The sequence below is a fragment of the Aythya ferina genome (assembly GCF_964211825.1).
Source record: "Aythya ferina genome assembly, chromosome: 5".
Lineage (NCBI taxonomy): Eukaryota > Metazoa > Chordata > Aves > Anseriformes > Anatidae > Aythya > Aythya ferina.
This window is the reverse complement of record NC_140301.1, coordinates 3,832,913-3,856,154: the sequence shown is the minus strand read 5'-3', so window position 1 is coordinate 3,856,154 and position 23,242 is coordinate 3,832,913. Positions and strand designations below refer to the sequence as shown.

The following is a 23,242-nucleotide window of genomic DNA, read 5'->3' as shown; positions in this document are numbered from 1 at the left end:
ATATGTCAAATTCCACACTTAAAATTTCTGTTCTGGACACAGCAACCTCTTATAAAGTCCAGCACAGGCAGTACTCAACGGAGAGGAAACTGTTTAGGAACAGCTGAGCCTGACCGATGCTCATGCTGCCTGCTCCTCTTGAGGATTGCCAGCACGTTTCTCAAAAAGAAAACAAAAAAGCGCTGTTTCTGGCTTTTTGACATACGCATGTAGCACCCTGTGTATGTACAATGCTTCCTAGCAGTTAAGCGTCTGGCTGCAGCCCTCGTCTTAGAAATACGCTGGCGCAGGAGCAGAAGACACAAAACAGATTGTTTTAGAGGGCACAAACAGATTTATTTCCCTGTTCTTGGATACGTGTACCTTCAAAAGGTTTCAGGTAGACTAGCTGCTTCTGACACGGTGGTGGCAAAGGTTGCTCATCCGGAATGAAATCCGTTCTGACAGGAGAACCTCATCACACACACAGCTGGGCAGCTGCTAAATACCATGAACCAGGAGTACTGAATCTTGTGTGTGTTGGAAAGGGGGATTTGATGCAGAGGGCAGGAAATAAAGGAAGCAATCTTTTTTAAGAAGCTGAGCTGGCTATCAAGTGGAATTTATAAGCTTTCACTGCGCTTTGTCCCAGTAAGTATGAAGTGTCTGTATCTATGAGAGCTGCCAAATGTCTGTCTTCTACATTTGTGTTGAAAATCTGTGTGGCCAGTTAGAAGCTGCATAGTATAAGCCTGAAAAGAGAGTCATAAACATTTAGAAAAGGCTAGTATTTGGGAACACTTTTCTTTTTTTTTTTTCCCCAGTAGATTTTGTCTAGTTTTCCTTGGAAGTCTGTGGTCTGCATATCTAAGGGCTGCAAGTACTGCCATAACTACAAAATGAATTCATCTGAAGCTTCTTCCCCTGCAATGTTGAAATTTATGGGCTGGTGTATATAATACAAAATCTATCCGCTGCAAACCACAGTAATAAATTATGCATCATGGTACAGACAGATAAAGGATTTTTTTCTATAAACACAAAAATGGTCGTCTGAGACCTCTGAGAGGGAAGATCTGTTGCAGCACTCCTGCCAGAGCCATTGACAATCTTGACAGTTCTAGCTTCCTGCTGAAATTGAAGTATTTTGTGGGAATAGATTAATTACTGCTAATAGTCTTGACAGAATGCTGTCAAGACGTCTTGTTTTGATTTATATGGAATATAAAATGCAAGTCAAAACAACTCACTGGCGCTTGAAACAACATGCTTTGGAGTCTTACATTTAACGTTTCCAATTCTTCATTAAAATGAGTTCTTAGCAAAAACTGGAATTTCTGACATGGAAAATCGTTCCCAATAGATTCCAGCTCATAGGGTTTTTTCATCTTTATCTGATATGCTAACCATATATATCCAAGCCATATAAAAGAAAAAAAAATCTTGAAATTATTATTATTGGTGTTTAATTCTTACGCTTTTGTAAGATATCTATATGAATTTACTATTGGTCATATAGCTCAAGATTTAAAGCCTTACATATGATGGATATTTGAATTAATGTTGACTATTGATAAAATATGCTTATCATATTTGGGGGAAAAAAACTGTCATCTTTTTCTTGCTCACATCTGCTGAAATTCTTCGAGGCCCTACCTAGGAACATGCTATGCCTGAGGCGCCAAGGAATACTTTCTATCTCCTTACTAGATGCATCAAATTCTAACCCCATTGTTTTTCCTCTCCTGTTGGACTCTTTTGTGACAGATATTCCCCTGGCTAGACAAGCCCTGCTCAGTGCCAAATTTCAGTACGGAGCAGGAAGTGCAATAAGGGTGGGTGTCTTTAGCTTGGCGCATCTCATGTGAAATGAAGGTCAGCTTAGAGGAAGGCTGTGCCATGCCTGCAAATCAGAATCTGCTATGCTTAACATTTAAAGTTACTTGACATTTTGCAACAGCATGTGTGCCTTACGGGCATGAACAAATATTGAGTTTTTGAAGAAGAGAAAGTGAAAAAGCAAGTGCTTTGGCTCCAAAGCCAAAGGAAGAGCATTGTCTGCTCCCTGGGGCTGAGAATGAGGTATTTTTAAATGATTTGCCTTGGGCTTAGGAACAAAAACTACAGAAGCTGATGCTTTTATTTATTTATTTTAATCTTCATGAGAAATAAGAATTACTTATGGTAGCATTTAATTTTATCTGTGAATGAGATTTATTCATCAGCTTTACAGCCACTTCCCTTCTTGAGATTTGCTTTCTGTGGTGTCTCTGCATCTGTAAGCATCCCAGTCTGTTTCTGTGGTCTGACTGTGACGTTCACATGGTGTTTGGAGACTTCCAGTAAGGGCAACTTCCAGTGAGTGTGGCTCATGGAGGAGATCTGCAAGCAGGACAGAGCAGGTATTGTATCAGCATGTTGCCTGACATGTAGCGTGTAGGAGAATACATCCGAACATGCTTTCCTGCTAGCATTGAATGCTTGAAGGAGCTGCTTTGGACCACTTTTACAAACCTGAAACTCTACATGTAGTTTCAGGATAGATTACAAGAGCTAATTGGAGTAATCATAACATCCATTATTATTTACATTCAATAATTGCTTTTCCCAGCTTTACAGTTGTATTTACTTTGTACTTCTCTGAGTTGTTTTCTATAGATGTAAAGAGCATTGTGTTGTTGTTGTTTTGTTTATTTATTTTTTTATTCACAGTTTATATTATTCTATTAGAAAACTTTGCATGTAAAGAAACATTAGGCGTAGAAGCATACTTTGTTGGATGTAGTAGCTTGTGAAGTTACAAGGTGTGATGTAAGGAATATACCATATGTAAACTGGAAGGAGAAAACATTTTAAAATCCAGTCTACACTTTGAAGCAAGTACCATTTGTGTTTTCTGCACATACATATTGCAAGACTAATTTAACAGGGAATGCATTCCCTGAAAAATGAGTGTGGTACCACTTCCATTAACAGGGGAGAAAACACAGTGCTAGTTTTCTGTTGGAAGACAAGAGATGACACATGGCAGTACATCCAATAATTAATATCTACATTTTGAATCCCCTGCTGTCTTCAAGTGCTCACACAGTGCTCCATCTTAAAGCAGAAAAATTCATTTATTTTTCCAATTGCAATAAACAGCTCCTGTCAGTATAGGCAGAATGGGCTGCCAGAAGGTTTTCAGCTGGAGCATTTGCCATTGGTTTCACGATGCAGTCAAGGGGCAGCTGAACATGCCAGTTAGAAAGCAACTGTGGAGCTCTGTGCACATCCGTGGTTATGGCAGTCCTATCTGTAAAGCCCACCAAACTGAAAACCCCACTTCTGGTGAGGCAGGAAGGAAGGAAAAGCTTCTGTGGGTTCAAGAAGTGGCACTCTTCCTGGTGGCACTGAATCCATGCCCCGGCACTTGGAAGGGGATGTGAGAGGACCCTTGTCTTATTTGGGATTCTGGGCAATTTTTCTGAATCCCAAAGAGGTCTCTGTGTTTGAGACTGTTAAAACAACATTCTGTCCAACCTTCAGCTCAAGTAGGGGCATTTTTCTTCTCATTCATTTCCCTTGGTATTTAAGACCATAATATTTGTATATAAACACTTGCTTTCAAAGGACTTTTTTTTTTTTTTTTTTTTTTCCCCAGGGCCTGTTTTCATGTCATTTGTTAAAAAACAGAACTCCAGAGATGATGAGCTTTCCTATTCAGTCCCATTTTTAGCGTGCCCATAAACCTCAAACTATTTTCTGGTACAAGGAGCCATCACATGGAGCTAGTAGGAGACATGGTGAAGGCAAGCAAAAAGAAATACTTTTTTTGCACAGTAGGCAGCAGATGTGTCACCTTGCCAAAGAAAGCTGTGGATGCAAAAGGTTTTTACATGGATTCAGGAGGAGATTTGACTCAGAAAATGCCATGCCCTGGCCTGAGAACACGTGAAGGCTGGAGGAGGTAGGATCCTTTTTTTCAGGATTGCTCCTTCTTTTCTCTGGGTGTCCATGTATTGTTTCTGCATCAGGCGGGTGCAGAGCTAGGCGGGTCCTGGGTCTGAGGCCACGCAGTGGCTCTGCTGTTCTCAGTGTGGTTCTCGCTTCCCGCTGTTAGTGTTTCCAGGGCTTCTGAGGAAAGAGAGCAACACCCCAGAGGTAGGTGCCTGTCAGCATTTGCTGATGTAATCCCTTTGCGATGAAAGGAGCTGTATGAGTAAACATTTAGTCATGTTCTAACCCAGCACATCTCGGAGACAATGAAATGATTTAGAGACCAATAAATGTGAATAGTTTTCGCTTGGCAGTTTTCTTGCAGCTTTCCATACTTGGAGAAAACGAATGTTGTTTCTTATAAAATTGCCACTGAGACAACGGTTGAAACTGATGAGAATCTCACCTGGAAATCTGTGTGTAAACAATAAAGTAAAAGAAATAAAAACCTTATTCTACAGACGTAAATAAAGTGCCACTGAGCAGGATGGGGTGGGCTGGGGGTGCGGACGAGATGCCCCTTGGAGGCCCCTTCCCACCTCAACTTTCTGTGCTTCTGTGAACTAGCAGACTTCTGCAGAAGCTGCTTTTCCACTATGTGCTATGTTGACCCCGCCAGTGGAAATCAGATAGAGCATAACAGAAAAAAAAACAACAGGGAAATACATCATGGTGTGGGTGGTTGGGTTGCGGGGAGGGTTGGTTGTTTGCTTTTTCCGATTTCTCTCTGAAAGCATGACCCTTAGAGAAGGACCAAATCCTGCTCTCTTTGAAGGAGCTGGTGGGATTTATGGCCTTCCCTGGAAAGGCAGAGTGCATTTTGAGGGTATGTTAGGCTCTCCAGTGTCAATAACTGGCTAAAAGGCTGAACGCTTCGCATCAGCATGGAAAGCAGAGCACAGAGGTGTTGAAAGCAGTGCACAGAAAGAGAAATAGTGTTGGGAGAAAAGAAGCTGGAAAAGAAGCACTACTTGGCAGATCTTCTGGAGTCTGGTCTGTGGGGAACATCTCACTTAATCCATCATCAGAGAGCTTTAATAATGAGGGAGGAGGAAGGGAGGAAGGGGAAACCAAGCCCGAAAAAGCAAAAAGGTGAATAGTCTTGCTTTGTGTTTTAAAGCCAAGAGATGAGCGTAGTGTCTTCCTGCTGTTTCAGGAACAGCCCCGGTTCTGCTGGGACTGGAGTTCTTCAAAACCTTTCTCTTGCTTAGCAGGCAGGCAAGTGGCAAGTATGGTGCCTTTCCCTCTGGTGGGTGTGATGGATCTTTGGCAGTGAGGAGCCCCCATGGCGTGGTCACAACTCACCTGGGAGGGCAGAGCCCTAGACCACCGTGAGGAGCCAGCCTGCTTCGGCACATCTCAGTGCTGAAAAGTAAAATTGCTACAGAAAAATTATTTTGTACCCATGTATATCAGATGGGGCTCTCGGGATAATGGCGTGTTTAAGAGCAGCTGGTTCACTCATTACCTCTGTGTTTGTCTTGCTTCAGCTCAGAAAATGTCTAATATTAAAAAGTCTGCTATGGCAAGCTGTGCCTGGCCTAGACTTAGATGCATTATCTTTAACAGTGCTCTTGTCTATGCTTTTATTATTTAACACTTGAGTTCTTGTATGGGCAAGAAGTCTCAGCTGTGGGGTTGGATTCTGTTCCTCTCTGCACTGAATAAAGGAACAGCCACACTAAAAGATTTCTGCAACATATCCGTAATCTGGAGAGAGAGAGACAGAAAAGAAGAACTGCAAAGATGTACGAGCACAGACTGTGTTTGCGTGTCCTGATGGCTTTCTGGGAATATGAGAAAAACCACCTGAATTTATTTCTTTTGTCATTGTCATGGCACAGCTCTTTTATCAGAGACCAGCAAATGAATGAACTGCTGAATCTTAGCCCATTCGTCTGTCATCTCCTGCCTCTGATGCAAACAGGCAGAGAGAGAGCACAAGGACTGTGTTTCAGGCTCAATCCAGCAATGCGAATTTACCCTTTGGTGTTTCCTACAGCTGTGGCAGGAGAGGTTTCTTCCTACGGGAGGGCAGTGGTGCATTGTTGCAGAATCTCTGCCAGCAATTAGCGCAAATGCCTCTCTCTGGAACAACAAGAAACAAAAAGCTGTGGGGCCTGTAGGATTATGGGTCAAGAAATACTGCCTTTATTAAGTGAGGCCATTTTCCTACCTGCTGTTAAGCTGACTAAATACAAAAGGCTAATTTCTGGAAGGTCACCCAGTCATGTAATGTTACTCAATTTTGCTTTTATAGTTCAACACTATTTTTTCTTTGGTTAAGGTTCATTTGCTGCTTTCAAACAATACCTATATTCCAAATACATCAGTGATCTGAGTAACTCACTTGGAAAAATACCATCTATTAAATGAATCTATTAAATGAATGATTTTGCAATTTAATGCATTCAAGAAATTGAATAACCCCTATATTATTGCTTGTAATAGTCTAGTCCTTCGGCATTAAAACAAAACAGAACAAACCAGCACCTAATTTCCCAGTTGTCTTTACATGTTTCAGCAACCAGCCCTCTGTTAATGCTGAATGATGTGCTACATGAGATCTGTAAATGTTCCTGTGGTTGGTGGTATATCTTTATGTACTTACATGGTAATACTTTCTTAATACACTGAGGATTCTCATGTCAGATGTGTCAGCTACAGATCCCTAATTTACGATGGTTTTTATTTCATAAGACTTTTTCCAAGAGTACTGTGTTTGCAGCTGGAAAGCACACGAGACAATGGCATGTGTTAGCTCCAAAGTAAATCTGTGCTAGTACGGCTCTCGCGTGCCGTAACGGTGTCTGGCAATAGACTTGCAGTGTTGATATGATGCCAGTGAAAGGAAATCTTCAGGAATCTTTTAGCCTATGTACCCCCTACCCTTCAGGTAGGGCCTGGGTGTACCTGCAAATGGAGCCTTTCCCATGGGCTGCCTCCAAAATCAGCCAGCAGATTGTCCTGTGGACCCCAGGTCAAGAGGCCTCTGGATGGCACTCTCAGAGAGGCTGTACAGTTAGGAAAGCTGCTCGCTTCCCTGGGTGCTTCCCAGATGCTGACATCCGCACTGTTCTCCACAGCTTCCAGGACCATCAGGTTGCTGAATTCTGTTTTGTCACTTGTTTTTCACTGTTGTGTTTTATTGTATTGTATTGTATTGTATTGTATTTTTCATTGCTGAGTTCATGTTGCATTCTGGTTGCTTTGAAAACAGATCCTTTGGGATAAAAAAGGTAAGATTTATTTTCCCTTGGGGAGCTACTCTGTTTGCATAGCTTGTAGGTGCTGGGCTGTGAGGTATGGCAAGCCAGAAGCCTAGAGCGGGGATTTGCACCAAGACAGAGGGGAGTAAGAGACCTAATGAGGCCTCTGGGAGGATGGAGAAACTCTCCCAAGGACCAGGGCAAAGCTGGCTGCTGTGCAGAAAGCCACTGAGTGAATTGAAACCAGGACTGGAAACAAGGATAAAGTGAGCAAAGGAACATCATTTGTAAAATTTTCTATCCCTTTCCCTGGTACTATAATGGTGTTTGTTTTGTTTTGTTTTTAAACTTTCTCTGTTTCAATTTCATTCTGAAAGAAATTAGTTTATTTATTCCTTCACATTTAAAAGCATTTATGTCTCTGGGAAGATCAAGCATGCAGTCCCAGGGTAACTGTGAATGGTGAAAAGTTGAACTAGGAATAACAAGAATTTGCAGAAGTTGAGATACAAATTTAAAGATTCTGGGTCAAGCCACCCAGAATCTGGTGTGTCTGGTGTGTTTTTGTTGTCTTACCACCTATTATTACCTATGGATAAATCTTATTAAAGTGTAATCATAAACTCACAATTTCCATCCCCTTGTTAAATTGACACAGATGGAGTCTATTACTTGTTGTCTCAATTTCTACCTGATATAAAATCAATGCAGAATTATGACCACCAATTAGCCAATCAATAGAGACCTTTTGTTGTGTATTGTAAGAAAGAAGAAATGCTTGTTCTCATTTTTTTTTCTCCATTCAGAGAAACAAGCAATCTTTTCGAGACCATATCAAGATAATTATTTGGTAGCTGCATAAGATGCTTAGAAAGGGCCAGAAAACTATTTTGAAAACTGTCATCTTGCTGCTTTCCCCACCTTCTTCTGTATGTACATCTATATATGTGTGACTATTTGAAGTCTTGATCTGAGTGGGAAGGGCAGGATGAATGGATACCTACAGTGGGTCATTAAATGGAGCAAGAGTTTAAGTGCTGTTCTCCAGCATTTTCCCCAAACAGCTTATGTGCATCATACCACAACAGAGCTTCTGTACTCAGAACATGAAGATGATGCCAAGTGATGGCTTTTGTGGTTGTAAAGAAAGTGTTCTAGCCTTCAATGGGTACTATCTTTCTTAACTTTTTTTTTTATTTCTATCTCCGTCCCTTCCCCACCCCTGTTCTGGAGTTTGAATTTCTCAAAAAAAATAGTAAATGTGCATTCCATGATTCAGCCTGAAAGAGTTTTGTAACTTGGTCAGAGTAATACAAAAGCAGAGTTACAGCCATACAGAACACATGAACCAAATCCAATAGTTGTTTTTGTGTTGCTGCTTACCCTTGAGCAATTTTATCTGATTTATAATCTGTTTAGACTACTGAAGAGTCAGACAAATTCATCCGATGGGAAATCAGACTCCTTTTCCTTGGTGGGTGATACCAGATGAGTGTACAGTACGGTCTCAAAATAACATTATTCAAAGGAAGTTGCCAATGCTGTTTCCCATCCGTATATCAAAAGGTATGTGCTATGTTGACATCAGAAAGGTCCTGTGGCCCACTTTCATACATGCTTTAACTGTGGCTATTCCTGTTTGGATTATAACGCTAAGGTTATAATAATGCCGTGTCTGAAGCAGAACATTAGTGTGCTGTGCTGCATACAGACATGGGAAAAGGAGGAATTTTCCAAAGAAGGTATACAAGCAGCTTATCTGGACCAAAAAAGACAAGTCTGTAACAGAAGATCACCACCTCTAGGCTGGTTGTGGGACTGGCCTGTGGCTCGATTACTACGAGAGGAGACAGGGGCAAAGGGAGCAGAAATCTTTAGGATTGTTATGTAGAGTTAGGTGGTGGGAAGGGACCTGAAGGGTCCTTCTTGTCCGATGGAGCATCCCTTTGTGTCTTGCAGATAACTCCCCATACAATCCTGAGGAGTCATATGTTCACATTTTCCCACCAGCTCTGGAAAGTTGAACACTGAAACTTGTTCAGGGCACAGCAATACTCCGCTCTCTCCTGTTTGTGATCGAGCAGTGGTTTTGTTTACCGGTGGATCAGTGGTTGTTGTCTATCACCAGTGGAATATAGGTCACTTTCTCCATACGGAAACCTGTGTATGCCATTTCGTCTGCGTTAAGCATTGCAAACAGCTATGGAAATGACCTTTTTTAATCCAAAAGAAATTATTTTCTAGTCAAATTCAATACACGTACACTGATAAAAGCATCTTCTCTGATTTGATAGTAATGAGAATTTTACAAATTCAACAGTAAGTTCCTTTTTTTTTTCTTTTTTTTTTTCTTGGCTATAAAACACATGTGCGTTAGCCATTTGCTCTTTGATAGAAGCAGGAGTGGAAGCTTTATTTATGCTCAAACCAGGGTATCAAAACAGAGCCCTCAATTTCCAAGACAGGTGGTGTCACCAGGCACATAATTGAAATAGGCTTCGAGGGTGTAGCAAGTAAAGATGTAGGCCTAGCTCACCACAGCAATTAAATGAGTCCTAACTCAGTAGACCCTAAGGCATGTGATTTAAGGTGTTTCTAAATTAGGATCAAAAGACATAAAATGCCTAAATGTTATTGATCTTGATTAAGCAAACAGCAGTTAATTTTCTAGTATATTGCGACTCTGGTTTCACTATTTTCTAGATAAATGGCAATATATAGCAGCTGAGCTACCTTCACGTGTTCTGCGGTAACACAGATATTTACTGCAGGGCTAATCTGTAATCAAATGCTGCTAGAGCTGACTGTGCTTCATCTTGTTCCTTAAACTAGTCACAGCTGAACTAGCCAAGGCTCGTATTGGCTATTTTTTAGGATGCAGCTGACTAATTCAGTCTTTCTTTAGATCAAGAGGTGGACAAATATGAAAATCTGCTTTGTAAGTGATTGTTTGTTTTACATTTATCTTCTCTGGGATAAAACTGTTTGATCTGGGTTATGATGTGGGTGCAGTCCCTTCGTATCAAGGTATTTCTGTACCTAAGATGTTCAAGAAGGCTTTCAGGACTTGAAACTTCAACAGTATGGTAATGCTGCAAGCAGATGCTTCGGTGTGGAAATTGGGTGTTAGAAGTCAGTAGCAAATGGTATGTTCTTGTCCAACGTTGGCTGGAAGTACTGGAGAAACAGCCCTTGCCAAGAGGGAGGAAAGAGCAGCCTGGACTGCAATATGACCTGCGGCATGGTGCTTTGCACCCCTGAGGCAGGAGAGAAATTTCCAGAAAAGCTGAAACATCTTATTTTTGAAAAATGTTAAAGTCTGAGACTTGGGCATTTCAATTGTGAATTGAAACACTGCAGTGCTTCTCCCCCTCCCCCCATTTTTTTTTTTTTTTATTAAAGATTATGAGTCTATGGTGAAAAGTTGTCTAAACCAGACTTCAGTTTTCTTTGTCTATCTTCTCAGCAATAGACCCATGAGTTACTTTTTTTTTCATAAAGTTTTCTAATTTATTCTCTTAAAAATCCAAAATCACCAAATATCTTCAGATATCAGAACCAAATTTCAGCATTAGAGATTGATCTGAAGATTAACCCAACATTACTAGCTCAAGAAGTTATAGTTTCTTTCATTTTGCTGTTTCTTTTGGGATACTAGGTTAAACTAGTATAAACTAGGTTATGAGTTTTATTTTCAGACTGATTGATCAGTCAAAGATTTTGCAAAAATACACTTTTGTAATGTTATTCCTGTCTCAAAAGGTTTGAAATTATGCCCTCAGCTCAGATTTCAGTACGTAGTGATACTTCCATGTTATGTTCTGTAAGCATCAGTGGTGTTTCTCTTTACATTTAGGTTGTAACTCTATTTACTTACAGTAATTTCTTTTCAAGTTAGTCTATGCCAAATAGGGTAATTGGAATTCTTCCTCCCCCCTTCAGCCTGAAAATGTTTTCATTAGAACTAACGTCTGCTCTGGTGAGATTGTTATCCCAAACATGTTCAGAAGTACTGATCTGGTCAGGGCAAGTATTGCTAATTACAACCTTCATGTCCTCAATAAACAGAACTAGCACTATCTGTGGTGCTGTTTAGAAGACTGTGAGGTGAGAAGTTAATTTCAAATACAGATCTAGCTGGAGTAAGAGTATGAGCATGGAGCTGTGCCGTTGCTTTGATTTATAGCATCTTTGTCCCTGGGTTATTTCCCTTTCCTTTTCGGTCTAGTTGCCTTACATTCTGTGTAACCAGATGCTGCATGTGAAATCGTGTCATTTAGATGCTGCCCTGTTTCTCGGGGTCTTCACAACGGTCTAGGTCACTGCAGAAGGTAAGAAACTGTACAAATAACATCTTACCGTTCCCAATTTCTGCAGAAAGTTTCTATGTGAACTGCTTAGTCAACAGGAAAAAGAATGCTTTACCAAACACACAAAATACACATGCACAAAGGAAGCCAAGCATGCGTGAAGGAAACCTTATCCCTGATGGAAACAGCAGATGAAATATGTTTTTTTTTTTAGGCAGATGGGACTTAAGCTGGCCATATAATTTTAACTACTTCGGAAGGACCTTGGGAACTTCAATGCCCAGAAAGAAACTGAAAGGTGTGATATGTAACATTAATGACTGAAGTGGAACAGGTGTTTTTTTTCTTGGTGATTCATTATTAGTGTTTTAAAGGCTGTAGAAGGCAGGGCTTGTTTTGGTTTTCTCTTTTTTAAGTTGGGGAATTTTAGAGCATGGAAAACAATAGGTTTTCCATTCCATGAGCAAGCTGTTCGGGACTCTCAGGGTGTTACTTTTAGCTCATTAGATTGAATCCTGCTGGAGTGATAGATGCTGCAGCCACCATTCAGTGCTGGCAATCTGGTGTGTCTCCATGCTTAATTAGCCAGTGAAATTAGTCAGCTTGAAAGGCAGCACTTGCCTTGACAGAGGCATTGAGAGGGATTGGATGTAGTGTGTTGGGTTTTTATGTGGTGAATGTTTGGGTCCCAGGGGATGACAGTCAGCTGGGGCATGAAGCAAAGGGGACAGAAGAAGGAGCATGGCCAAGAGGTGCAGGAAATGCCTTGCAGTAAAGAGCAAACAGGATCTGGGTCTGCTGGCACGAGCTTACAAACCACAGGGCACCATTTCAAGAGCTTATAGGAGCTGGGCAAATTGAACTCTGGCCTGCTTGCTGAGCAGCTGCCTGCCTGCCCTCAGAAGCGATGAGGTATCACTACGGGTATGTAGGGAGATGACTTTTAAATATGCCCAGCAGACTTCTTGGGCCTGTGCTGGTGGTAGGCTGCATGGAAAACACATGTAAATTGTGCCCCAGAGTAAGCCACAACTCACACCCGCCCGCTCCTTGGCTCTTCTTCAGGAAAGACGGATCTGTCCCGTTCTCTGCAAGCTGAGTATCAGTTCTGGTGATAAGAAGCTATGTAACAGTTTGCTCTCATGGCAGATGAGGCAAATAGCATTCAGGCTGCATTGGGAAGAGCATGCCCAAGCAGATCAGGGAGGCTGCTATCTCCATCTACTGGTAAGACAGCACCCACACTGCTGGATCCAGTCTGGGGCTGACCAATTTGTGAGGGATGTCCAGACCCTGGAGGGGTGACTGTGAGAAGGCTTCAGTCTTGGCATAACCGAGAGGAGAAGCCTTGAAGAACATTTAAATTGCTATTTCTTTTTAAAATAAAAATCATCTCACGATTAACTATTCCTGTGCTTGCTTTCCTTAGCTGAAGAAAACTTGCTTGGGGGGCTATCTATAATGCCAGTTCACGTATCCAAAGCTACCCAATCTCTTCCCTTCCTTCTGGCCAAGCACCAGATGTACGCCTGGTTACTGCATGTGAGTGAGTGGATTAAAAACATTTAACTGAGTGGGTTTAGTGAACTGTTCTCAGCCTGGGACTTCACTACTGCTGTGTAATCCTGTGGTCAGTGGGTCCCCTGCAGCTCAGGTGTGACGAGTTCAGTTTTATACCTGCTGTTTTTTGATTTAGTGGAAGCTTTTTCAAGTTAACTTCAAATCTTTACTAAAACAACATTAAGATGCATAGCTTGCAAATGTTAAAAACAAAAAGTAAACCAGCAAAACTTTTTGAGGAAAAAAGAGAAGAAACATTACTGTCAGATGTCCGTTCTTCTTAATATGTTATTTTTGCACTAATTTAAAGCTTTGTTGTGGTGGGGAACAGAAAAGAGTGAATTTTCCCCTCACTCTGGTGCTGAAGGCGTTTAGCTTTGTCCCTGTTTACCACTTGAGGAATGAGTGGTTAATAGTATTCACTCGTGCGTCTTGGCTTTGGGGTTGCTCACTACTGCCATAACACGAGACTGGTGTTTTGAGCCACTGAGGGCCAGGGTCTGCTCTTCTTGTTCTCTGCAGCTAGGGTCACTTCTCTGCTCATATCTGAAAAATACTTGGGCAAGCCTCTACTTCTAAATGAGGTGTTTCCTCAGCCAGCTGCCTCTGGCTGTGGCTGGAAGCTCTTTGCTCTTTCTCACTTTGCAGGGGGCACTGGGGCTTGCTGGAGAAGCACGAGAGTGTTTTCCAGGCTATGCAAAGGGCTAAATATTAGGGTCTATTTTGATCTTCCTTCTCTGCAGAACTCTTCAAGTCTGGTCTGCCCATGCTTTAGAGATGTTCACAGGAACGCTTCTCTCTTCTCTCAGATCTAGTAATTATCTTTTCTCCTCAATATCCTTTTTTTTTTTTTTTTTTTTTTTTTTTTTTTCCTAGAAGGCTTTGCAACTGTGTGTTATAGAAATGCTAATCTACCATAAAGACCTCTTTCCTATAGTATCTGATAAAAAAGTGCTGCTTTGCTCACTCAGCTAAAGTCCGTGCAGGGCTGCAACTCTTCATGGTGGTGCAAAGGGACAAAAGCGATAGAAGAAACCTCTACAAAAGCTGTAGACACATCATGCTACGTTTTGGAGCGTTCACGAATTTATCTTGCTGTTATCTAATAAAAAATCAGGATCGCTTTTTAGGCTTGAGGTTGTGAAGAGAAAGCAAACACTTCAGAAATCTATTAATAATTGGCAATAACACAACTTTTCTAGTTGAAGTTTTTCTTTTACTGTAAGGTGCAAGACTTGCTAATGGCAGGTAAGTACCTTTATCAGAGAGGGATGCAAACACTTCTGTGGGGTAGCTACACCATAATGCACTCAACGATAAATTCCCCTCTGCCTTCAGAATAAGGGATGACATCTCAGTAATAGCAGCGAGCAGCTTCTAAAAAGGGCGAAACATCGCCATCTTGAGGTTGCTTTTCTGTATGGTGTCTAAATGCGATGAGAAAAGTATTCAGCTACAAGTAATTAAAAAGAAAACATCTTCAGTTCTGCTTGAAAGGCTCTGATGGAACACAGATAAAGCTCGTGCAACAGACAACTTGATTTTCGTTAGATGTGCCCTTCTCATCATTTTTTAAAGAAAAAAAGTATTTATCATGTTGCAGAATCCTATTAAAATATTAAGTACTCTTTTGTTAAATAACAATAAAAGGGAAAAAGTCCAAGGTATTTTAACCATAGTTATTAATTTTAAGAAGTCCTAATGGTCCAAGATCTGGGTGGATCAATTTGATGTTGAATTTTAGCCCTCAAAATGCTCATGATTTCAGCACGGTGTATGTGGGGTTGAAGTCCAACAGAATTGCAGAGACAAAGGAGAAATTCCCCAACGCTTCTCAGGCAGGCTTTTTAGTGCTTGCTTGTGTATGAAAATTAAAGATTATCTGGGAGCAATTTAATTAACTTTCTCTTACATAGTTGACCTAATCATTGACTTTCTGATTAACTTTGAACCTGCTGCTGAGTGTCTGTGTTTTTTTTTTTAGCTTCTTTGTCCAAGAAACAGTTGTCAGGCTACCTGAAATGTATAAATGACTCCAAGGATCCAAGGATAACGTGAAATATGCTCAGAGAATAACTTTGCTGTGTAGATGCTAGTAAAGGTAATCGGCAGGCCCCTGAGCACTGCGTACATGCCAGCTGAACACCTCTCAGTATCACCTCTGCTGTGATTGTGAAGGGTGTTCGTGTTACAGGGTACATCCTCGCTTGTAGAGGGAATCCGAATTTTGCAGTTAGGATCATGGGCATACTTTGTACTATGTTAATTTTCCTTCTTATGGGCTAATTTACAGAAATAGTATCTGAGCTCTGAGATGAAGTGTATGGAAAGAACTTATGGAAATCCAGAAATTATAGTGGATTTAATAATGGAGTAGCTTTTCTTTCCTTCGTTCTTTGTCCCTCAGAGTAGTACATGTTAACTAAACTGATTTCATTCTTTTTAAAATGAGGACTGAATTTCTTCAATATCCCACTTAGTACCTCTTTTTTTTGTGGGTTTTGTCATTGTTGTTTTTTATACATAGGGCAAAAGATGCTCAAAATAGAATGCTTTCAAGAGTCCGGGTTTCTATAGGCTTAGGGTTGTTTCAGGTCAGGGCAAAGGTCTGTCTAGTCCACTGATTTTTCGAACAGCAGTCAGTAGCAGATGCAAAGGGAACAGTTGAAGAAGCAGCCAAGAATATTTCACCACCCATTTTTCTACTCAGATATTCAGTTATGGCAAGTCCAATACTAAAATATGGACATATTTAGGTATTTATCTATGTTCATATACACAACCATGCCAAGAAACAACCTCCTGGCAGGTAATTCAAAGAAAAATGTTTTTACTGAATTGGAGGCATTAGCACAAAAAAAAAAAAAAAAAAAAAATCAACTATATGCTAGTGAAGTGTAGAAAATCCTCATCCTAATAACTGGAACTGTTACAAGCTGACTAGAGGAGATGATAAACCCTTAAAATGGGATCAAACTTGACAAGAAAACAATGGTTTGTTTCTTTTCCACCAGCATTGCTGGTCAGGTGCTAGCTGTGGCACCTGGCATTTGCTACATGGCAGGCGACTGTACACTTGCATATCCACCTCCCAGCAGAAAACTGCTGGCTGGGCCATAAAGCTGAGTGGTTCTGGGGAGCAGTGGAAGTTGCCCATAGTCCATGGTGGAACTCTTGTTGCTTCAAAGTATATTGTGTGAGTGCCTGGAAACAGAATGGAGCTGCTTCAGAGTGAGGGAGATGTCTTTTGAGCGTGTCACCCCAGATGTGATGACAGCTGGGTGACTGTTTGTCTTAGATGTATAGCTAAGATTACAGCCAAGTCTGTGCAGATGGGACTAGGTTTTCCCTTCTAGCACTCTTTTTGCTCCTAGAAACCAGAATGAAGCAGAACTGGCTTGTGGGAATGAAGTAACAGAAATATCTTGCCATTTGTAAGAATATAGACTAAACAAAAAGATTATGGCCCTTAGGTTACATCCATGTTCTTACTTTGCTTTCAGAGGAAGCTGTGAGGCTGTAACTGTTCCTGGACCGGACCCTTTAGATGGCAAATATTATGATTTAGTGCTAAACTGTGGCATTAGCATCTCTAAGAGTTTGCACATTACCACTGAGGGTTTTTCAAAAACCTGAAAGTAGAAAATTGAGATACTTCTTGTTCCATGACTGTCAAACATTTCAGTTTTATGGGTTTCCAGCTTTCCTCTATAAACCCGGCAGCAGGAAAGTGGATCTTCTTAACCAAAAGCCCTTTAAGAATAGAGTATCCTGAGAATCTGGATATGTTGTTAACAGTGCTTGTGACTTTTGAGCTTCCTCTTTACCCTTCAAAAGAAGCAAAGCATACTCCTCATGTATCAGACCACCTCTACTCCAGCCAGAGCTGACTGCACTCTTAAATGTGTCTTCTGGTCAGCGCGAAGATTTTGGGGATCTTAAGGGACTGCACCAAGGATCAGAGATCCATCTCAAGTCTGTGCTCTGCAGCAGACTTCAGGGCTGCCTTGGTCAAGTCCTTTACATGTTTGGCCTAGGCTCAGTAGGGAACAATGAAAATGTGCCAGTTTTGCCCTGAGAAAAATGTTGTTAATGGGTAATGAGGTGATTTTTTTTTTTTTGTTCTACAGTAACCAAAGCCATTTTGATATCTCAGCAGCTTGTGCCTTGGTATGAGACTCCTGTTTCTTGCTTCTGGTGAGCCAGGTAGTGCTAAGCTTTTCCTTTGCATCTGGAAGGATGTCCGGTGTGGGGGTGTCTTCCTCCTGGTGGAAGCTCGATGGAAATACAGCTTGCTCACACGAGTGAGAAGTGGCTTGTGAGAGCATCAGTTGTGCAACAAAGGCAGGGGAGGGGGGGAGCTGAGTGTGCAGTGCTATTGATTCTCTTTCCAAGCCACTGGTTTTGCATTTTCTGCTTTTTCCTGCCAAATTATAGATCAAAGTGCAGCCCTGAATGTGCATGTTAGAAAAAAAAAAAAAAAAACAAAAAACACTCAGATAACTTCCAGTTAATTATGTTACAGCCCATTATTGCATTAAGACATAATGGTTGATTTCATCAGAGTTAATTGTTGCATTTTTAATGTCACTATCAAAGTGAAATATCTTAGCCAGAAGAAGCAGCACTATCTTCTGTTATGAAGCGGCTCACATGTTACTACACGCCAGAGATCAAGACTTGGCTGTCTTTCTGAAAGACAGATTTGATTTTAACAACAAATGATTGGGTTTGGTGCAGCAATTACTGGGTGATACTCTGGGGTCTCCAGGCAGGAGGTCAGAAAGGATCTTGACAGCCAACGTGTCTGACTGTGGTGAAGCTTAGGTACCTGTGTTATTGTTTTTGTTGTTTTGTTTTTAATAATTATATATATTTTTAAGAGAATCCTCTTAGCTGCACTGATGCACTGTTAAACAGTTGGGCAAGTGGCTTCTGAGTCTTTCCATGGATACAGAATTTCCTTGATTTTGTGTTCCCAGGTGATGCGTTGTGGCTGCTTCATTTTTAGACAGTCCCTTGTCTGTGAGCAGGAGATAGACTCTCTGAAATGGATGGCTTGTACCAAAAGCTGTCTCTGGCGCATAACGTGGAATATGCAGTGGTTAGCTTCTTTGCATCAGCATGTTTTTTTGGATTTTTTTTTTAAGTAGAAATGAATGTATGTGTAATTTACGCAAGTCAGATTATTATATTAAAATCTATTGGACTTATTTTAGAATTATATTTTACATTGCTGACTCTACAAAAGAGACAAACCTAGACATTGTTATAGCTGACTGTACTACTGCTTCAGCCTCTTTACAGGGAGCAGAAGAGATCCTAAATATGATTTAGGAGCTCCTTAAACTTGTATAGGAAAGCTGCTCTTAGGGAAGGCTGTGATAAGAGAGCTGCTTAAGGCTAAAATTAGTTGCTTTCATCTCAATAAAGGGTGGGGTTTGCTCTCCTAATGGCTTTTAGTGCCCGTTGTCTTCTCAGCTGGGGATAGACACTAGGGAACACCTGGAAAATCCTTTTCTGAACTGTAACAACTAACAGATGTCTCAGGGAAGACAGACAGCATTTTGTGATGTACATGCATGTATTATTCTTTGACTGCTTCGGACTCGTGTTGCTGCTGTGCTTGCACCTCTGTGAGGTCCCTGCAGGCAGAGCTTGTGTGAAAGGGAATGGGGACACTGGGTGCCTGGGGCCTATAATGGCAGAGCCCCCAGGCTTTGATGTGCACAAAAGCCACTAAGCCACAGTGGAAACTGGTTCTAGAGTTGAAGCTAGCAGGATTCTGTTATTACTTGCAGCAGTGGATAACTTGGAGTAAAGCCTTGTTGTGCTAGGCGTGGTCTTCCTTGAAATAGTTGCAACCTAAAGATCTGAAAATAGGGAAAGAAATACAAAGCTGCCAGCAGCATACAGCACCTGTGGGGTGGGATACTACTGGCTGACTACTGAGCCTTGCACATCCTTCCTGCAGGCCTGCGTGCTTGCTGCACTACTCACTTCAGATGAAACCGAGCACCAGACAGAGTGTTTTGATGTCATTCCTTTGGAAGAAGGCTGAAGAAAGGCAGCATGGTTTTCTGTGGCATTGGGGCGGCTGTTCAAATGGTGTGCTGGCTTGTAGCCTGATCTGATGTCTGTGCAGAGCCCCAAGCATCAGCAGAGCAGAGCTGAGAGCGGCTGTGCCTTGATGGGTTATCTCAGAAGTTTAGTACCAGCTGCAGGGAGGCGAAGTTGTTTCCTCTTGGCAAGTCAGGAAGCCTGTAAGTACCTTTCAGATTAGGAGGCAGCAGCAGAGCAACAAACAATGTCTGTGACTGGCAGCAATTGTCGTCATCCCAATCAGCCCTGACCTAACTGGCTGTACGTTTTGCAGCATCTATTTGCATTCTGCGGCTCTCCTCCATCAGGGTGTCGTTCATTACTGAGACCGTTCTGCCAGCAGCTACGCGATGCCTGGGGATGCCAGCGCAAGCAGGAGAGTGACATTTTAAGAAGGATGTCAGTTCTTCTTCAACACTGCAAAACATCCACCCATCTGTCACAAATGCTTGTCTTCTTTCCCGGCACTCCAGCACCTCCATATCACTCATTCACAGCGTACAGCTCAGCACAAGGGAATTTATCAAATTAGTGTTATCAATCATATGCCAGTTCACATTACTTGCAAGCGCCAGAACCACCTTCTCTTTGCCCCTCACCATCAGATTTGGGCTTTTATTTTAAGCTTATCCTAGAGAGAAGAGCTGGAGAAAACAAGCGGGGAGGCAGTACTGAAGTGTCTCTGGAAGACCAAGCTGGCTCACAGACAAATTGGATATCTGTATCTTGAAGGAAATCTGTTGTCTGATCACAGTATCAAAGGTGGAACTCTTAAAGCTACACACAGTCGACCGTGCCCCGAATCCTTCTGCTCCTTTTTGTTTGAAACTGTCTGGTAGCTTTATTTATTCATTTTGTATCATAGACGATGATGATTCTTTACAGGAGAAGAGGCACTGTGACCCACCTAAGTAGCTTTCATGTTAATACCAAGGCAAATAATCTTCATGCTGTTGATTTGGGAAATCATGTGCAGCCCAAAGTCCCAGGTAAAACATCAGATGTGGTTTTACTTAACATCTTGGGGGCTGATCTATGAAAACAGAGTCGCTCTGTGAAGCAGCCAGATAACCACTGGTGAAATATGTTCTGTGACTGTAATGAAGTGTCAGGTGCAGGGTAATTAATAACATGCTGCAAAGTTCCTGCTGTGTGAAAATACAGTACTGGGTATGCCCACGTTACCAGAAATACTTTCAGTTCAGATTGACTTAATTTCAGTTCATTAAACTGTCAGGAACTCACAGCAACTATAAAGAGGGGAAAACATTGATTAGTAGCCGCAGAAGTTGCAGGCCTGTTTACATGAAGCTGGATTCAACTCTGTGAACAGGAGTTGGCTATAAATAATAGGCTTGTTTTTAAAATGTGTACGTATTACTACCATATCCATCCTTTTATAGAGCTCAGAGGTCCAAGTCACAACATTGCACCAAGCCATGTTAGAAAATGAGTATTAGAGCACCATTAAACATGTGAGCCTGAAGTAGAGTAAATCCCAGTGAAAACCCAATCCAGTTTAATGTAGAATTTTACACGTTTTGTATACAAATTGGTATTTGTAGAGTTACCTGGATTAATTTTGTTGTTATGCTGTTTAAGAAAGACTTAATAAACAGATATAAAGCATACATGCTGCACACACTCTTAGTGTGAAGATCAGGTAATCTGACATTTCACCTGTGAATTATTTAATTTTCTCAGATGTTTCTGCTGATGTCTTCCGTTTATGTCCTTATTGTCATCTTCAGAAATGTCTCATTCTTTGAGGCAAGAATTTAATTTTTTTTATCAGGCATTTATATGAAGTGACTTTATACGAGTCTTGGATATCTGTGTTACTGCTGAGTTAGAAACCAGCCTTAACAATGCTGGAGAAAATTAATTCTCCTTGAGTCTCTCTCAGTCACCTTGAATGCCAACTTCCAAAAGAGAGATAGCATTTGTTGCTCTGAGAGCTCTGCTGTTTGTCACTGAGATAAGATGAAATCTCAGATTGGTGAAGCACGCACAAGGCTTATCAGGCAGTTCAGTGGATGCACTTTAGGTTTGGAGGGCTATGAAAGATGCGACTGAATCAGGAACTTTTATGTTTAAGTATTTGCAAACTTGCAGGTGAGCAGGGAAAAGTGCTTGAAATTCCAAACCAGCTCCAAAGAGACTTTTTTCATGCAACTTATTAAAGTATCTGTGTTTGGTTGTGTTTTGTTTTCATAAAAAATGTCACTGGACCTTATCTGGCACCTCTTTGAGAAGAGACAAAACTGAAATGCAATCTGTTAATGAAGAAATGATTGACATAGCATGCTTTCAGTCACTGATGGTAAAAATGCTTTAGAGCTGATGATTTTAAATGAAGCTCTTAATGTGTTTGACTATGGAAGATGACTATGGGTCCTGTTTGCTGCTATGACAACAGAATACTACAGGCTCCCTTGAGGCAGGGCTCCCACAAGGGTGTCTCCATATGACACAGTGATGAGCTGGTTAGAGACTGATTTAGTACTGAAGGAACTAACTTGGATATTTTTATATGGGATAGTGGTGGTCATGATTTTGCTATCTGGACTCCTTTGTCTTGATGAACAACGGTGTTTTAGTCTGCAGGACCCCATGGTACAGAACCAATGCTGTTTTGGCAGCTTGTTTGCCTAAGCACTCTGGAATTACATTCAGCTTGCCTGGAGTTTATGACTAGGGAAGTTTTCCAGATGAATACAGGAAAAAACAAGGATGGGTCTAAATTTGTTTTGTTCCCAGATTGTTGGCATGAAAACTTTGAAAAGGGGAAGTTTTCTTGCCTTTCTCCATCATTGGTGTGGCAACTGCCAGAAAGTTCTGCAATTCCTTCTCTTTGTGAGGACACCTCCATCAACCACCACAGTCACCATCTGTTACGTGACTTTTGGGACAAGTCTTGCTTCTGTTTTCCTTTGTACAGCCTGCTCATTCAGTGAGCCCTACATATGGGCCACTGACTACTTCTATTGGGAAAGGTTCTCCAGCTACCACAGAACTGTAAGCTTTAGGGCTCTACCTTTCTTATAGCTGGCCATCAGGCCTATGCTTTGCAAGAAGGGTAGAAGAGATTCAGCCCAATTGCTCTGCGAAGAGAGGATTTTCCCACTGTATCCCATAGACACGAACAGGACATAGAAGATACTTTTTCTTGCTCCTGTAGAATAAATTCTGCTGGCTGCAAAAATAGATTTTATCTCAAACCTCTTTCAGCCAGACCAGCAGGGGACACTGAGACTGGCTTCGAAATTCAGTCTGGCATGCCTAGAGGTTTACTGGGATGATGGTCCAGCTGGACTGCAAAGGTGGGCAGGCTGTGTGGGAGCTAATCAATATGTGGGGTCAGTGGGAGTGCTCTGCATGCCATGCAGTGCCATGTCCAAATGTGTGGTCAGCTCACGCTGTGATGGGTGTTGAGCTGTTTCCATGCATAAGCCTGGTCTCTTCTTAGTCATAACTGTGGATTTAAAACTTAGAATGAATTACCAGGCTGTGTTGTAGCCCGAGGCCAATTACCAGCTGTTTGGAATTCAAAGCCTGTCTGTGCCTTAAATTGTCTTTCTACCAAAAAAAAAAAAAAAAAAATTATATATAAAAATAAATAAATATATTTTTTTTTTTTATCTCTGGTATTGTAATCAGTATAGCTAAAGTACAGTCAGATTGTGAAAATAGTCGCATTCAGAATTTGCTTCTGCTATTGTGGCAATAAGACTGTTAGCAAATTGTCAATCACATGCTATTTATTTCAAAAAGAAGTGTGATGACAGCTCTTCTGTAACGGAAACTCCATTATCCACCACCTGAAAATATTACCTAAATGATACTACTTCTTTCAAATGTCCTGAATCCTTTTATACATCTTGTCTGTTTTCAGCTGATTTGAAAATGGTTTCCTTTGACTAAACTGTTACAAGAAATTTCTAGTAGTCTCTGCTAGCAATGCGTACTTAGTTTTGATGTGGAGAATCGGATGAGGCCCTCACACTGCCTGAGAATATCCTTAAAGATAAAAACTATGCCTTGTGTCAGGTTATTGAATGGACCTTTTAATGAACTGAGGGAAAAGCTTGGAGTGAGAAACAG

At 41.3% G+C, this 23,242-nt stretch overlaps 1 protein-coding gene across 6 annotated transcripts in view; it reads left to right on the top strand.

Moving 5' to 3' along the window:
* TUB (TUB bipartite transcription factor) overlaps nucleotides 1–23,242 on the top strand; it is a 133,441-nt gene that overhangs the window by 21,438 nt on the left and 88,761 nt on the right. The window contains exon 1 of one of the 6 annotated variants that reach the window (XM_084521647.1): nucleotides 10,036–10,104. The exons of 3 other annotated variants lie outside the window; for them this stretch is intronic. The gene's annotated coding sequence lies outside the window, so the exon portion shown is untranslated. Of the gene's footprint in view, nucleotides 1–10,035; nucleotides 10,105–23,242 lie in introns of those variants that run through there. 2 more of the 6 variants (XM_084521645.1, XM_084521644.1) reach the window with 2 other exon arrangements.